Source organism: Triticum aestivum, chromosome 3D, assembly GCF_018294505.1.
Source record: "Triticum aestivum cultivar Chinese Spring chromosome 3D, IWGSC CS RefSeq v2.1, whole genome shotgun sequence".
NCBI lineage: Eukaryota > Viridiplantae > Streptophyta > Magnoliopsida > Poales > Poaceae > Triticum > Triticum aestivum.
In genome coordinates this window covers 563,976,448-563,992,661 of record NC_057802.1, presented here as the reverse complement: position 1 = coordinate 563,992,661, position 16,214 = coordinate 563,976,448, and the positions used below count along the sequence as shown (strand labels likewise).

Below are 16,214 nucleotides of genomic sequence, written 5' to 3'. Positions count from 1 at the left end.
ATCAATATAACGTAGGCATGTATTCCGTATATAGTCATACATGCTTATGGAAAAGAACTTGTATGACATCTTTTGTCCTACCCTCCCGTGCCAGTGATGTACAAAAGGAAACTAAGGGATATTAAGGCCTCCTTTTAATAGAGAATCAGAACAAAGCATTTGCACTTAGTGGTTACATGAACTCCTCAAATCATGGTAATCACCGGAAAGAATCCCAATTATTGTCACCTTGGGGTATGTGAATCATAACTCATAATAGGTGTCTACAACTTGCAAGATAGGATCAAGAACACACATATATTCATGAAAATATAATAGGTTCAGATCCAAAATCATGGCACTCGGCCCCTAGTGACAAGCATTAAGCATAGCAAAGTCATAGCAACATCAATCTCAAAACATAGTGGATACTAGGGATCAAGCCATGACAAAACTAACTTGATTACATGATAAATCTCATCCAATGGTGAGCATCATGAAATTACTCACCCCCGATGGTGAGCATCATGAAATTGATGATGGAGGAAGGTTGATGATGAGAATGGCGACGGATTCTACTCTCCGAGCCCCGAACGGACTCCAGATCTGCCCTCCCGATGAAAAATGGGAGGTGGCGGCGGCTCCGTATAGTAGAACGCGATGAATACTTCTCTCTGATTTTTTTCTCCACGAATAGGTATATATGGAGTTTGGATTTAGGGTTGCCGGAGCTCCAGGGGCCCCACAAGCCAGGGAGGCGCGCCCCCAGGGCTTGTGGCTCCTGGGTGGCCCCCCTCTGGTATCTTTTTCCGCTAGTATTTTTTATATATTCCAGAAATATATGAGTAAATTTTCAGGCTAATCCGAGAACTTTTATTTTTGCACAACAATAACACCATGGCAATTCTGCTGAAAACAACGTCAGTCCAGGTTAGTTCCATTCAAATCATGCAAATTAGAGTCTAAAACAAGGGCAAAAGAGTTTGGAAAAGCAGATACGATAGAGATGTATCATGTAGCTACCAGAGTCCACCTTGAAGAGAATGAGGGCCCACCATCCATGTGAGAACTACAGGTCGACTGGGTTAGTACCTCCAATTCTGGGACACCGTCACCCAAGCTGCGACAAATGGCGCCTGCATGTGCGTCACTTGTCGCAACCAGGGAGTTTTATCTTTTTTCGTAGATCCGTTTATTCAAAACGTTTTATCTCTTAAGTCGTGCGTTCGAATCTCGAACCGGTTTCACCATTGGATTCCTCGCATCGAGATCTTCAAAACTAGATCCTATGTTGATATGTTTTGAAGAACTTTTTTTTACGAAATAACCACACCGGGAGGACGTTTCTTTTCTTTTTCGAAAGCCGTTTCCGAAAGGCACGGCCATGCCTCTCGCGGAAGAAAAACCGTGCCTCTCACGGAAGGAAAAAAAGAAACCATGTTTCTTTGTCCGTTTCCGAGAGGCTCGTCGCGGAAGCAAAACCGTGCCTCTCGCGAAAATAAAGAGAAAATGCAATTTTTTCGTTTTCGAGAGGCAAGGCCGTGCCTCTCGCGGAAGGCAGTTTTTAAAAAAAAATGTGTCATTTTTCTCATTTCCTAGAGGCACGGCCATGCCTTTCGCAGAAGCAAATCCATGCCTCTCGTAGTAGAAAAGGAGCATTTTCGAACTCATTTTTTTTTTCATTTTTTTGTCCGAAAGCTAAGAAAGACCAATGAAAACCCGAAAACCCATCTAAAAGCCAAAACGCGTGCGAAATAATAATAATAATAAAACAAAACCTGGAGGGGGCATCGAGAGCGCGACACGCGGCAGCTAAGAGCGCCCCAAGTGGCGCGCTCTCAACCCACCCCAAGTGACCCTCCTTCCTTAGTTGCAGTTTTTTGGAGGCCAAGCTTCATGGGCCTGTTTTTTCAACAAAAAAAGAAATTATATTAAAAAGTTTCAAAAAAACTGAATAAAATTCCATAGAAACTTAAGTTTTTCGCGCATGAACGTGTAGAAAACTGTTTGAAAATATTATGATTTGTATGCTGTACAAAAAAAGACAAAATTATGGCCCAACAAAAAGAAAAGTCGGCACATTTGGAAACGGAATCAATAAGTACTGAACGCACCGTATTCTGGCGTTTTGGCCGCCTCCTGAGCCGTTTGATTTCTAGCACAAATCTTATAGCGTGGATATCAGCCACGTCACGTTCTTTTTCGTTCGGTAGAACGACGACTCGTCCCGAACGCCTGTCGCTATCTTATCCTCTCCCAGTCCCTTCTCCACCGCTCACTCGCATCCCACACACTCGCCTCGTGGAGAACTGTCTTGCGCCGGCGACGAGGCAGGGGACGTCAGAAAGGAGCCAGGGGGCGATGGAGACGAGGAGTTGGAAGAACGCCGTCTAGCAGCTCCACCGTACCCAACATCGGGGGTGTCCCGCGGCGGAGACAAGGCGGGCTACGCCGTCCTCGAGGTGTTGCGGCTTGCGGCCATGGGGGAGGAGGCTGAGGAGGCCCCTTGGTTGTGCTCCGACGGATCCCGGATGGAGAGCCCGAGCGCTAGCGTGGGGAGGAACCGCCGGTTGCAGCGGTGGCGGCGGAGAGGAGGCCCGGCGAATGAGCTGTGATGGAGATGGCCGTGCTTAGGTGCGGCGGGGGCGACGGAGAGGAGGCGCGGCGAAGGAGCTGCGCTGGAGATTGCCGCATTTAGGTGCGGCGGGTGTCGAGATGTAGCCGGAGACCTACGCTGCGTGGTGGCACTGCTTCCGTCGGCGGTGGCCGCGCACTTCGTGGTGGCCACCACGGAGCTCCAACTTGGCGTTCACGAGTTTGAACTGCGCAAGGACGGGGCGGCTCGCTGGACTAGCCATCCCATGTCTATTACCTATGGCGCCCGAGCTGGCTGTCAACGAAGAGATGGTGTCCTGAGGTATGCCATGTTTCTCAGTTGTTTTCATACGAATTGTGCATAGCTCTTGACCACGGAGATTTCAAGTTCGCACATCCACTGAGCGTGTGAGAAGCTCATCTGGTTCTGGTAGAGTGTGGAGTTAAGGGCTTTCGATCAAGTTCATGTCAAAATGTTGGCAACACGTCCTATATTTCAATGGCAAATATCAGATGGCAAGATTTAGAAATTGTTTGCCTTGCATTTTTGAAATATAACCAATTTGAATCAAAATCCATGGCAAATTTGCATAGTTTGCCAGTGAAATGTAAAGTTAACAATTATGGGATTTTGTACATTATGCTATATTACAACAATAAAAAACAAAAAAAGTACAAAAATGATAGTAAAATGGTTTATAGTCGTGGCAATTGCTAGACATTATTTAGTATTGGTATGATGGCAAGTTAAAAATTTGTTCTTATAACAATTTTTCAAGTTTTGCCACTCTACTGACTGAATCATTTGTTTTGTGTGATCTGAACAAAACAGAGATACATACTAGTCTTCCAAGACAGAATGGTATTTTTGTGTCCCTAGATTTTGTTGTGGTGGTGATAGGCTATGAGTTTTGAGAAGAAAATAAATGATTTGTGGCTGGATTGATCAGGCTATGTGCGCTGAATCTGTAGTGGGGAAAGGGATTTTTAGAGTTTGTGGTCATCTTCGTTGAACAACATCAGCGATAATTAAGCTGAAAAGGGATATGGAGTAATCAAAGCTGCTTTTCATTTAGAGAGAATGATTCAGAACTAAACATGTACTGTATGATACATTTTTTCTTAAATTTGCCGTCTCACTGTACAATTTTTTAAAATTTTCCTGAAAGATGGGAAATATAGTTATCAAATGATGGTAAATTCAGTTCTCGGATCATGGAAAAATCATTGCTTTCTTGCCATGGCAACTTTCGATTTTGGATCATAGCGCAAATTTACTATTTTCAACCATGGCAACTAATCTTATACTTTTTGCCATGTAAACATTAAAAAAAATTGATTGATCGTGGCAAAATTTAGTTTACGCATCATACCAAACTTGCTTCCTGTAAGATGGCAAACATAGTTATCGAATCATGGCAAATTTAGTTCTCGAATCATGGCGAATTCATTGCTTTCTTGCCATGGCAGCTTTTGATTTTTTAAATTTCCGCGGCAATTCTTTAAATTGTCGAAAACAACACAAAATGGCAAATATTGCCATGGCAAGTTTTACTAATTATTTCACCTTCATTAACATGGCAAAATTACCTACATCCCCATGGCAATTTTAACACTTTATTGCCATGGCAAGTTTTACTATTTATTTTCCATGGCAAATTTACCTTTATTAACATGGCAAATTCACCTAAGTCCCCATGGCAATATTTAACTTTTATTGCCATGGCAAGTTTTACTATTTTTTGGACTTTTATTAACATGGCAAATTTACCTAAATCGCTATGGCAATATTGAACTTTTATTGCCATGGCAAGTTTTACTATTTATTTGCCATGGATAAATATACCTTGGTTCAGGATGTGTTGTAGTTGATACTTGCAAAGTTCATGGCAATTTCATCTATGTCCTTGTTCATAAACAATAGCAAATTCATACTATATAAGGCTCTATATGACAAAATTCATGTGATTTGCGGTGGCACCTTTTTATTTGAAAACATGGCAAATTTACCATGGCAAGATATGATTTTCAGAAACATGGCAAAGTTTATAGATGTTCAAAAACATGCCAAACTTGCCATGTCAACTTAATATGTTCAGAAACATGGCAAACTTGCCATGGCAAATTAATATGTACAAAAACATGGCAGTTTTGGGGCCTACAAATATTGTAATTTGTTTTTAATTCTTGAAGGCAATTGTGTTTCTGGGCTGGGCTGGTCCGTTGGAGGGGAGGGAGCGAGGTCGTTTGGGAAGGAGAGCTCTTTCGATCGAACAAAAACGTTCGTCGCGAGGGAGCTGATTTACCGAACAAAAGGTTCGGTTTGGGATGTCCCCAGACCGAATGGTCGGTGGTTATCGGGGTCCAATTTTTTCTATACATGCACAATGGCAATTTTTGTACAAATCTTTTTGTTCTATCTTATATGGCCATTTTTTCTGTTTTTTTGTGTGTTTTCATAATATCTTGGCAAAATTTCCACACTCATTTGCCATGAAGTGTGCATGAACATCATGGCAAATCATTTCTGTAATATACCTTTTTTTCATGATCGTATGGTAGTTTTGTTCATTAAAGGATGGCAACTTTTTGTTTCTGGATTTTTTTCAGGCAGTGTTTTTCTTCATCCAGTGCATTTTTAGGCCTTTTCGTGTGTTCTCCTTTTTTAGGACAGAAGCAGTTTTGGGCCTTCAATATTGTAATTCTTTATTTTTTTTTAATTCTTGAAGGCAATGACGTTTCTGGGCTCATCCCATTTTGGGCTGGTTCGCTGGAGGGGAGGAGCCAAATCGCTAGCGACAAGGTTGTGCGATGTGGGATCGTTCGGGCTGGAGGGGTACTTCTACAGAACGAGTTTGTTCGTTCCAGCGACCCTTCCAGCACGAGCGATTCGTTAGGGCTGGGGTGCCTCCACGCCGAACGTTCGGTGGTTATCGGTGTCCTTTGGAAATACATACTTGTCTTCTTTGTTAGGACAAACGTGAATTATGAAATTTTGCACATACATAATATACAAGTGTATGTATCTTTGTTAAAAATATCGAAATTTTTCGAGGTGTAGAGAATGATATTTTAAAACGAAGCTCCATGCATGGAGCTCGGGCTCCATTGGTCATTAGCGATCGAGATTTGCGCCATGGGCTGATGATGATGTCCCCGTGGAAGAAGGGAAGCGGTGGCGTTCCGGCGTTCCGTCGGTGGTCGTCGGCTTTGTCGTCCCGCGCGCGCTTCCTCAGAAAATTAAATTATTCCGAGAACGGTGAAGCGGCCGGATGTACCCCACAGACATGAATACCTGCTGGTTGCCATTGCCTGCTCGCTCGCTTTCTTTGCCATGGTCGATGAGGTGTATCGCGTGAGGTGCTGCTGGGCCTTTGGCCCTGCCTGGGTGCATCCATTCTGGTGCCGGTGTCGGTATATACAGGCAGGCGTGAAGCGTAGGAGCAGTGCGCGCGCAGGGTTTTGAACGTGCCGCTGCATCTACATGCGGCGTCAGAAACTACAGCTGGCTGGCTGAAGCACTCCCGTAACTGAAAGGGGCCTGCAGTGCAGGTGATATACAGCAGTGTACAGTGCATGATTGGGAGAGAAACGTGACATACCTGACAGCAGGTGCTCGTGGCCATCACGCAGCTGATGTACATTTAACAGAGTCGCCGTCTGCATGGGCCATGAAGGTCTGGTCAGATCTCTCCCAGGCATATCATGCACGGGACGCACGTACGGTGCAAAGCGTGCGAGCCAGCCAAGCCAGCCGCTGCACGTCGAGGAAACGGAAAAGGACCTGGGCGACGGCGACGCGCTGCGGCCGCGCCATGCGTCAGGTAACACGCCCCACGGCCCCACCGGGAGCCCTTCCTGCGGGTCGCCGTCGGTGGGTCGGTCGGACGGAGAGGGACGTACGTGCACCGGCCGCGGCCGGGCGGGAGTTGGCGTCCGTGGCCGCCGCCCGGGTCACTCGAGCCGCACACGCACGCGATCCCCTCCCTCTCGATCGATCTCGACGCATCATCATCATCGTGCGGGCGGGCGGTTGGGTCTTGGGCGCCGTTCGCTCGCGCCAGGCCACGCAGCTCTCTCGCTCTGCGACGGCCACGACCGTATCGCTTTTTGAATCTCGAAGAGATGAACAGATGACGATACTCCTTACTCCTTAGTAGGTTCCAGGGAAGAGATTAAGCTGAAAGAGAATAAGGGCCGATGCACGAGCCTGCCCAGGTTGATCCGGCCGACCTCTTTCCTTCCACAAGGAGGAAATGCGCCAAGCTGCATGTGTTGGCCACACATCAGCCTTCAGCTTTCGGCCACGGCCGCGAGCATCTGCATCTGGGATATCTCTCTCGCTCCTGATCAAGTGCGCGTTCGCCCGCCAGCTCGCGTGGCATCCGCCGCCGCCACACGGTACATCAGGAGGAATAATCAGTCGATCCACCGGCGGTGCTATGTCACGGCTGCGTGCATGTATATATCCAAGCTCGCAGCGACCGCACCCACGTCGACCAACGCACGCCCCACGTTACCTGCGGATGAACACGTACGATACCTCGACGCGAATATGTTCTTCCGCGCGGCCCCTACCTACCTATTCTATCGAGTAGCTAACGAATCTCATACTCTATGCATGCATGGAACTGAAAAGGCCAAGCGTGCGGTGCACCGACTGTCTATGCCAACTTTTCAGTGATCGATGCCGTGGCAAACTGCATCACATGCCAGGTCTGGCCGACTTCTACCCTGCACGCTCACTCGTTTTGCTCTCACAAGTTGAGAGAAACGGTAGAGTGGTGGCAAAGCCCCGTTGACAAACACATCATCAAACTGTTATTTGTAAGTTGTATCCCCCAAAAATGCGGCGGTTTGGGCATTCTCAATCTCAACATGTTCCCGGCGGCCCTCGGGATTTGTTGCCTATGGTTGGAGTGGAACTGACGCATCCAAGACTTTGATTGGCTTAGATGCAGCCAATGTAATAGCAGAGACAAAACATTTGGGGCGTGTTTGGTTACATTGTCATAGTGAGCCGGTTTGAGGAGATGTAGGCAAAAAAAACCCAGATGCACATAGTTTGATTGCCTGCATGCTCCTTGTTGCATGAGACAACCATTTATTACCCGGTGTTTGGTTGCCCGCATTACATTAAGCGCATATATGACATGGTGTTTAGTTGCAACCTGCATAAGGTGTTGTCACCATTTCTAATTAGTGGTGAGCTTACCACACACAATCTGAACATGTAGTGCCAGCTAGTTAAACAAATGACACTTCATCCTAACTATTATCAAATGACAGTTCAAATTATTAAGAGCCATTGGCTAAATAGGGGATAGTTCATCGGTGTTGCTGCTACCAGATCTTCCTCTTCCTCTTCCTCTTCTTCTGCTTCTGCTGCTGCTTCTGCTACCGCTGCTGCTTCTTCTTCTTCTTCTTCTTTCATCTTCGTCAAATCCCGCACTGACCTCTGTTAAGCCACATTGCCTCTGCCAACTCCAATCTTTTGTTCTTCCAAGCGTCATTGCCAAATGCCTCCACACCATGGCCGGAGCTAACAATATCGTCAGGCTCGACCTCTTCCTCCTCAGGCACGTGTTCATCAAAGCCCCACTGGAGGATCCAGTTATGCAGAATGCAACAAAGCAAGAACTAGCTTAACCTGAGTGGAGTATGGGTGGAATGGCTTCTGATCCAGGATCTTAAACCTATTTTTCAGAGCTCCAAATGCCCTCTCAATAGTTACTCTAAGGCTGGAGTGTCTGAGATTAAACAACTCCTGTGTAGTCCTAGGATAGTTCCTACCAGAGAACTTGTTGAGATGGTACCTGGTTTTCCTGAAGGGTGGAAGAATACCCGGCCGACATGCATAGCTAGCATCTCCAAGGTAGAACTTGCCTTCGGGGATGTTGATCCCATCAGGTCGACTCATGCTGTCACTGAGAATGTTCGCATCATGCACTGACCCCTCCCAGCCAGCGAGCACATATGTGAACTTCATATCAAAGTCAACAGCAGCAAGCACATTCTGGCTTGTGTAGTGCTTCCTCCTGTATGCTGTAGACTGTGACCTAGGAACTCTGGCAGTGACATGAGTACCATCTATTGCCCCAATGCAATCCTGAAAATGGCACCACAAGCCTGTGTTAGTGCTCAACTTGAACAATACAAGCATATGAAGTCATGAAAAGTGTATATTGTCAATGCTCACCTTGAAGTATGGATGCCATCTTGGGCTTTGCGAATCTTGGGTGGAGTCTGACAAGATGGTCTCCTGATCATCTCTCCTCTAAGCTCCCCAATAGTAAAAAGCACCTGCTTGAAGTACCTAGAGATGATCTCCATTGATCTCCTGAACGTGTTGTGAATGACCCTGAACCTCTAGTTATGGCCAACAACATGGAGGAACATGGCCACTTGCTCTTCGACACTGGTGTTGATGTTATCTTGTAGCAGCCCCCTACTCCTGAAGGTGTCGACAAGCCTGGCAAATGGTGCTCTTTTCATTCGAAGCATCCACAGAGCCTCGACGTCATTGAAGTTGTAGATGTATCAGTGCTGCTGCCTGAATTATCAGCCTCATCCGTGCGTCCATAACCTAGTCGACATCGACAATTCGTTCGGTGAGAAATCGGTCCTACACCTAGCCTAACGGCCTAACCATCGAGCTAACAAAGGGGGGAGGGGGTGCTGCTTACCGGCATCGGAGACGAGGACGTCATAGGGGGAGCCATGGCACAAACGAGGTCGACCAGACGGTGGCCAACAACAAGGGGAGCACTAGACCCGCCGCAAACACCGCCGCCTCTTCAGCCACCGCCGCCGCCGCCTCTAGCGCAGATCACCGGTGGTGAGGCAGTAGGGAAGAAAGAAGGGTAATGGCTATGGGTGAGCGAGTGAAAGGGGGGTGTGGCTAGATTTGGCGCCAGGACGGCGCGCCAGATTTCCATCTCCTGCCATCCCCCCTCGCCCTCGCATCGCACCCGCCCGTGCGCCCTCGCGCCGCACTCAGCCTGGCTCGCGAGAAACTGGCGATCCGAGCGTTTCCAGCGAGTCAGGCTCTGGGCTGCTTTGAGAAGCGTGCGATGCAGGCCCAACAGTAAAACCAGGCAACCAAACAGGCATCTCCCTTCCCGCGCGGGTCTGGTTGGGCTGGACGTGGGCAACCAAACACGCCTTTATTTGCAGCAGCCACCACAGTAACTATTGAAAATGGAATCAAAGAAGACAATTTGGAGACCCAGCGAGGCCCGCACAGGGGAAGAAAAAGGTGCGTTTGGTTGCCTTCGCCATCTAGCTAGGCTCGGAAAGAAACTTGCCGTAGGGGTTGGATGGGGAAGAACCGAAGAAGTACAGTGCGCGTACCCGTTGTGGAGTAATACAAAGTTTTAGATAGAAAAGGGGGAAATCGAGTAAAAAATAATTGTTTTCATGCGACTCAGTACAATGGCAGGCGGTACAAGTTTTCTTTTTCACTCCGTCGGACATGCGCGATGCAACAATCTCTATGTATGTAGTTCATGGGTAGCATTGACAGCCAAAAATATACATCAATTTTACTAGTACATGGAGTAGTAGATCTTGTCACGTATCTTTAGTTTATTGTGGTGGCGACAGTCGTTGATTGACCAAGACAAAGGAGCCGGCCGGCCGGTACTAGTCGTAACCTGCATGCATGGCCATGCGTGATTCGCGTGGTTACGTGGGAGGGAAACACTATTCAACTGTAGTTTAAGTTTCACCAGGAAAGAAATCCCGAATCTTATCGAGAAGTGAGCTGCGGAGCTTGTGCGCGGCCGCATCGACGCCGACGATGTCCCGTCCGTCTCCGTCGTCGGCCGGCTCTTGTCATATCGTTCGTTCCCCCGAAGAAAGAAACGAACTCTTCTTCTGCTGGCCGTGAGGTGTAGGAGCAGTGCGAGCGTGCGTGCGCACAGGGTTTTGAGCATGCCACGCGCATGCACCACGTACGTGCCGTCAGATACTACAGCTGGCTGGCTAGCGCCTAACCGTAAGGGGCCTGCAGAAGCAGGTGATCCGAGTCCGAGGCGCAAGTGAGCTTGAGGGGCACGCAGACGCGGCTGGTGCAGCAGCGCGATGGGACCGGGACGGAGTCGCCATGACAACGAACCGGCGTAAGGTGCAGCAACTCATCGGGACTTGTCAGCCAGCCGCTGCACTGCACGACGCAATGGAGTGGGTGGGACCTTGGGCGACGGGGACGCGCCAAGTACCCGCAGTGGAGCGGCCTACGAGTCGCGGTCGCTCCGACGAGGGCGACGGCACGCACGTACGTTTGTACCGACCGACCGGCCGGGAGTTGGCGGGCGTGGGCGCCGCTCGGGCCGCCCGAGCCGCACACGCTCCCACGCGTCGGCATCCATCCGCGACCGCGACGCGCACGCATGCGTCCACCGCCGGGCGGGCGCCAGGCCCAGCGAGCCGCGCACCCCCTCCATTTCCACCCACCACTTACTTGTTCGGCCCAATAATAGCCCACACATTGCCTATCTCGTTTTCTCCTCCAAGAGTGTGGCCGGCCGTCGCCAAGATCGGGCCGATTTGCAGCGTCTGCGTGCGATACGCTGCCAATATCCGCGCGCATCATCTGGAAAATATAGTATATCCGTGCGCATCGATCTTGGCCTGCCTTCTTTTTCGAATCGCTTTGATCCGGGCGACCTCTTTCCTTCCACCAGGAGGAAATGCTCGAATTACGGCCGCATCATCCTTCAGCTTTCGGCCCGCGAGCATTTCTCATCTCATCAGAACAGAATGCGATCCCATTCCAACGGATCGACCCATGCATGTCGACTCACCCGCCCATCCACGAGGATTCCTATCGATATGCATGGCTCGCATCGCGTCGATGGCACCCCGTCGGGGTCGGCGCACCACAGTACCTGCGGCCGGATGAACACGATAGGATGGATGGATGGATAAACGCGAATATGTGCTACTGCTACTGCTACCAGTAACCGGCCCCTACCTAGTACACCCCAAAGTGATGCTCCCAGCCACTCAACTCAAATCAAGAAGCATCTTTTTAGAGGAAATAGCACCAGGAGTCCTGAAACTTGTCCAGGATGTGATGGTCTAGTCCAAAACTTGCAAAAGCAAACTATTGCATCCCACAACTTGCACCAAATGTGTAAATTTGGTCCTAACCAATCAGACGACGACAAGTGGAGCCAAGTCAGCAGAGCCGGTCAGCGCAGCACCTTTTGCAATTACCCCTGGCCTTAGCACTAATCAACCCGCACTACACCGCACTTTTCACCTGAATTTATTGGGTCTCCCTCCCCTCGCCCAATCATTCCTCGCCCTCTCCCCCCTGTCTGTGACCGGCCGACAGGCCGTGCTGGCTGCACTCGCGTGAGCCATGGCGTTGTCGTCGGACTTTACCGGCGGTGTGCACCCGCCGCCTACCGCGCACCAAATTTGGCCGTTCGGTGTCAACCCTCCGGATTATGGTTAGTCATCCATCCTCTCTGCTCTGTTCCTCCTCTCTGCTCGATGTCAACCCTCTCGGTCGGTGTTCTCCTCCCCGTTGGATCGCCCAGTTTTGAGCTCGTTTCAGGCCCATTGGTTGGTAGTTCGTGGTTGTAGTGCTTCCCGCGAACGTCAAACTGGTTATTGGGTAGTCGATTGTAGTCTGGGGTTTTGGGTGAAGTTGGGGATTTTAGGCAAGAACCTAGGGTTCTTATTTTGAATGTTTTTCGGCCAGACTTTAGGTTTATGGCTAGTACATACATACTGTTTTGCAAATACGTGCCAATTTGGCCTAGGGTTTGTGCGTAGGGGGCAGCATTTGCAGTGTAAAAACTCTAAACTTTGTTTGGCCAATGTAGGGCACGGCTTGAGATAAGTAGTGGATTAGTACTTAGTTTGTACATTAGCCATGCTAAATTAGTTTGTTACTGCTTTTGTTGAGTTAATTTGCAAGCTGTAGTTAACTGAATTTATTCCGTTAACTGAATTCAGTTGCAAGTTGCAGTTAACTGAAAAAGTTTAGTTAACTCAGTTTCTGAAGATAGCTGAATTTATTCACTTTAGTTAAGGATGCAGTTAACGTGAAGATTCATTTAACTTGAAGATGCAGTTAAATGATCAGTTATCTTTATTGATGCTTGTGCTTACATTCTGCACTGTGTGGTTGTAGTTTGTGATTCAGCAATGGGACTCAGTGTGGACACCCCTTTCTTCACATTAGAACTGGAGCATGGTGGACTATTCTGTGGACCAATAAATAACATGGAGTACTATAATCCTTCAGTGGAGGTGCTTGACTATGTTGATGCTGGTACATTCTCATATGCAGTCATTGAAGAGCACCTGCTATGGTTGGGATATCCTGTCAATGATCACATCATTTATTGGTGCATGCCTGACAAAACAGTTTCAGATGGTATGCTCAGAATCAGAGGTGATGAGGATGTGAAGCAAATGATAACAGCCAGTGCTCAGCATAAGGTTCTTGCAATCATGGTTGATCATTCAGATTTCATCAGTAATTTCAGGCAAGAGTTGATATGTACAGTGGGAGCAGTAGAGAATCCTGTCAGAGTGGTAAACCCAAATGGTGTTGCAGCCAGTGCAGCTAGTTCTCACAGCATCATTTCAGTCAATGCTGAAGATCCAATTTCAGAGTTTGCAGCACATGAGACAGAAGCAGACAACTTGCTGGCTAATGTTGTAGAAGAAGAGCATTTGCTGACTGATGTTGCACAAGGAGAGCACTTGCTGACTGATGTTGCACAAGGAGAGCACTTGCTGTTTGATGTTGAAGTAGAAGAGCATTTGCTGACTGATTTTGCTGAAGAAGATCACTTGCTGACTGATTTTGCCGAAGAAGGTCACTTGCTGACTGACGTTGCAGAAGATGTAGTGCTTTCAGATTCATATTTCAGTGACCGTGATTATGACATAAATGATGGAGATGATGATCTTTATGAAGAGAACATTGACTTTGATGTTGATGAAGAAGCTGAGCAAAAGGAGGAAGAGGCGGAACCTGACTATGTACTTGATGACGAAGATTTGAATCTGTCAAGAGAAGAAGAAGAGCAACTGATGTACAAGTTCAAAGCTTTCAATTCCAAGGTGGACATGAAAAACCCTAAGTAAGGATGGTCTTTGCTGATGTGGTTGAGCTGAGGAAAGCTATTACTGCATATTCAATAAGGAACAGAGTGCAGATCAAAAAGTTGAAAAATGACAAGATCAGATTTCATGCAGTTTGTCAGAGTGATTGCCCATGGCTGCTTAAGGCTGGTAATGACAACAGGACAGGAGGATTTTTCATCAAGGCTTACTATGGAGATCATATGTGTTAGAAGAAGTGGAGGTTGAAGGACATGACAACTAAATTCCTTTGCAACTATTTCATAGATGAGTTCAGAGATGACCAGAAGATGTCACTTGGAACATTTTGAAGGAAAATAACAAAGGAGTTTAATTGCACCCCTAATAGATTGAAGCTAGCTAGGACTAGGACAACAGCACTGAAGAAGATCCATGGTGATAAAGAAGAGCAATTCAGTAGACTATGGGATTATGGACATGAAGTAAGAGAGAAGAACCCTGGCTCAACTTTTTTGCTGACAACTGGACTGGTCAAAGATACAAAATTTCCATTGGGCAGAAAATGTTTGAAAACACTGTATTGGTCATATGATGCCTGTAGGAGAGAGTGGCTTAAGGGCTGCAGGCCTATTATCTTCATAGATGGTTGTCATATGAAAAATAGGTTCAAAGGTGTCCTGCTTAGTGCAGTTGGCATTGATCCTAATGACTGCATTTTCCCCATTGCTATGGGCTGGGTGGAAGTATAATGCACAAGTTCTTGGGAGTGGTTTCTCACAACTTTGAAAGATGATCTGAACATCAACAATAGTGCTCCTTTCACACTTATGAGTGACAAGCAGAAAGGTCTGATAAATGCTGTCCACAAAGTTTGGCTAGATGCAGAGCACAAGTTTTATGTGAGGCATATTTACCAAAATTTCAATGAGAAGCACAAAGGAGAGGTACTGAAGCAAGACCAGTGGCCATTGCCAGATCACCAAACAAGTTGAAGTGGAGAGAGAAGTGTGAAAAATGGATGGTCACAGCTCAGCTGCTTTCCACTGGACTGAAAAACTAGATTGGAAAACTTGGTGCAAAGCATTCTTCAGTGAATTTCCAAAATGTAACATCATGCTGAACAATAACTCTGAAGTTTTTAACTGTTATATCCTTGAGGGTAGAGAAATGATAGTGCTAAGCATGCTTGAGTATATTTTTTTACAAGATAATGCACATGATGGTGAGTAAGCAGAGAGAAGCTATAGAAAAGTAGGCAGGGCAGAGAATATGCCGAAAGATCAGGAAGAAATTGGACAAGAACACTGAATTTGCTGCTAATTGTCATGTAACAGAAGCTGGCCAACAGATGTTCAGAGTTCAGTCAGGTAACAATAGCTACACAGTTGATCTTGGTTTGCACAAATGTGATTGCAGGAGATGGCAGTTGTCTGGAGTACCATGTGGGCATTCTATAGCTTGTTGCAGGGAGGAGAGGATTGACCCAGAGACAATGGTACATGAGTGCTACACTATTAGGACATATCTGAAAGCATATGGATACGCTCTTGTCCCTCTAGGAGACCCAAATGTGTGGGAGGTACAGAATGCTTATAAGGTGCATCCACCTGTGTTTACAAAACAGTTGGGAAGGCCCAAGAAAAACAGGAAGAAGACTCCTGAGGAGAAGATGAAGAATGGTGTTAGGGTTTTGAACAAGAAAGGTGTTACAATGCACTACTCAATTTGTGGTAGAGCAGATCACAACAGGAAGGGGCATTACAGATGGCAGGAAGCTCTCATTAAAGAAGGGGTAGAGCTAGTTGATGAAAACTATGATGACCCCACATTTATTCAGGTTACTGAATTTACTGCATTTAACTTTACTGAATTTACTGTAGCTGTCTGAATTTACTGTAGTTCTCTGAATTTTGCTGTACATGACTGAATTGCTCAATGTTTTTGTGCAGAACATATTCCCTAGTCAGGCTAATCCTATACTGGATCCAATGCAGTCACTAACCAGTATGGTCTACAGCATGGCTCAATGAGAAATTTCAAGAAGAGCTCCACAAAGAGTTCATGCACTACAAAAAAAGACACATCCGTGACATTTTGGGCCGAACGAAATTTTTTCTGTCATACATATGACACTTCTATGATGATAATTGTGACAAAACCCGGTATCATCATAGATGTGGTGGGCTCCTACTTCTATGACAAAAAATCATGACAGAAAATGGGCTTTTCATCCTGGGCGGGCCGGAGACGCAGCTGCATGACATTCTTTGGGCCGTCCATGACGGAAAAAACCGTGGTAGAAGCGAGGGCGAGGAAAATTTCGGGGAGTTCCCGGTTATGGGGAGGTCGGGGGCCGAGCGATGCGCGTTTCTCTCGTACACGTACGTGCGTGCGTGCGAGGCGTTGGCTCTAACTGAACCCGAGCGAGGCGTTGGGCTCTAATTGAACCCGAGCGATTGCACTGCAGGCTACGCGTTACTAAACCCGAGCGATCGATCGATGGCTGTTAGCTGAACCTGATCGAGTGATTCCTTTGCTACTGCTGCTAACTGAAGCCGATCAATTGG

At 47.2% G+C, this 16,214-nt stretch overlaps 1 long non-coding RNA gene across 1 annotated transcript; it reads left to right on the top strand.

The window, feature by feature from the left end:
- The first annotated feature begins 2,211 nt into the window (after window positions 1–2,211).
- On the top strand, window positions 2,212–5,583 carry LOC123080521 (uncharacterized). Its single transcript, XR_006438459.1, has 2 exons — window positions 2,212–2,896; window positions 5,304–5,583. It is a non-coding gene; the product is annotated as an uncharacterized lncRNA (long non-coding RNA).
- Window positions 5,584–16,214: the final 10,631 nt, after the last annotated feature.